The sequence below is a fragment of the Echinococcus granulosus genome, assembly GCF_000524195.1.
Source record: "Echinococcus granulosus chromosome Unknown EG_S00348, whole genome shotgun sequence".
Taxonomy (NCBI): Eukaryota; Metazoa; Platyhelminthes; class Cestoda; order Cyclophyllidea; family Taeniidae; genus Echinococcus; species Echinococcus granulosus.
In genome coordinates this window covers 7,980-9,062 of record NW_020170728.1, presented here as the reverse complement: position 1 = coordinate 9,062, position 1,083 = coordinate 7,980, and the positions used below count along the sequence as shown (strand labels likewise).

Here is a 1,083-nt window from a genome sequence, read left to right as displayed (position 1 = left end):
CACCTGTGTGGATGATCACAAGCATGTCAGATTTTCAGGTATCTGACAGAGGACTCTCCTACTTGTAATTGCACTTTGGAGATGTGAATGTTAATTTTCTCACCCATATTTCACCACTCGTAGCTTGGATATGCAACCACAAAGATATTCCGGCTTGCTTAAAGCGAATAGCATTGTTTCAGTTCTTTCTACGGTAATTTCAATGTATTAGGTGCCCATCAAGTAGAGGTTATTCGATTGTTTCATTACCCCATGTTTGGAGAGTGGCTCAATTCGCCTTCTTCCGGAAGTTTTCCGGTTCCTTTTTTGTGCGTCAAATCACTTGCTTCTTGGTAGTCAGGCTCCAGATCCCAACTGCCATAGGAAGTACTCAGCTTCAGCCCTTCCAGATGCTGATAGTCCACCGAGGACGTCTATTCACTGCGGCAGGCAAATTGTGCAGTTCTGTCCAGTCCATTATCTCTTGTCGCACTATCATTAGTTGATGGTCATTAGTACCTAATTTTTTCTTGCTGCACCCCAAGTATTAGCTGGTTACTCAATTGCAATGTGTCTCTGAGGTTGGCATTCGCGTCACCCAAAATCCAATGGTCAAGACCGTGCGAGTAGTTATAATGTTTGTATCTTAAGGTAGTCCAGTAGAGCGGTTCACCTGATTTGAGATTTTTCTTGCAAGATTCACTGATTTTAGTGTGCATTGCTTGATGAGCTACACTGCGTTTGCTGGAGTATTTGGTCTATGAGAATTTGATGGCTTCATTGGTGGCGAATTTGGGAAAGTTTTCTGCTTTCCCTGGTTCCGTCCAGAAGTGGAATTTGAACAGCTCTCCCTGACAGTACCTAAAGTGGTGTCGCCTTGCACAAGGGCATCACCTCTCCGGGAAGGGTAAGAGCTCACTAGTGGATGCAATTCTGTTCCCAAATACCCAGTCTCGCATCGTTCTTTCAGCCTCCTTCAGACTACGTTCAGAATAATCACGTTTCATTGTTAATGGGGATAGCTAAATACCTGTTTATTGTGCTACAAGTTGCGCAATCTGAAACTTTGGCCTTAAAAATGTTGACATTCTTAGGCGATTTTAG

General features: G+C 43.5%; 1 protein-coding gene across 1 annotated transcript in view; it reads left to right on the top strand.

The window, feature by feature from the left end:
• Nucleotides 1–1,083, top strand: part of EGR_11049 (hypothetical protein) — a gene marked incomplete at both ends in the record, with an annotated part of 8,065 nt that overhangs the window by 6,309 nt on the left and 673 nt on the right. The window lies entirely within an intron of this gene.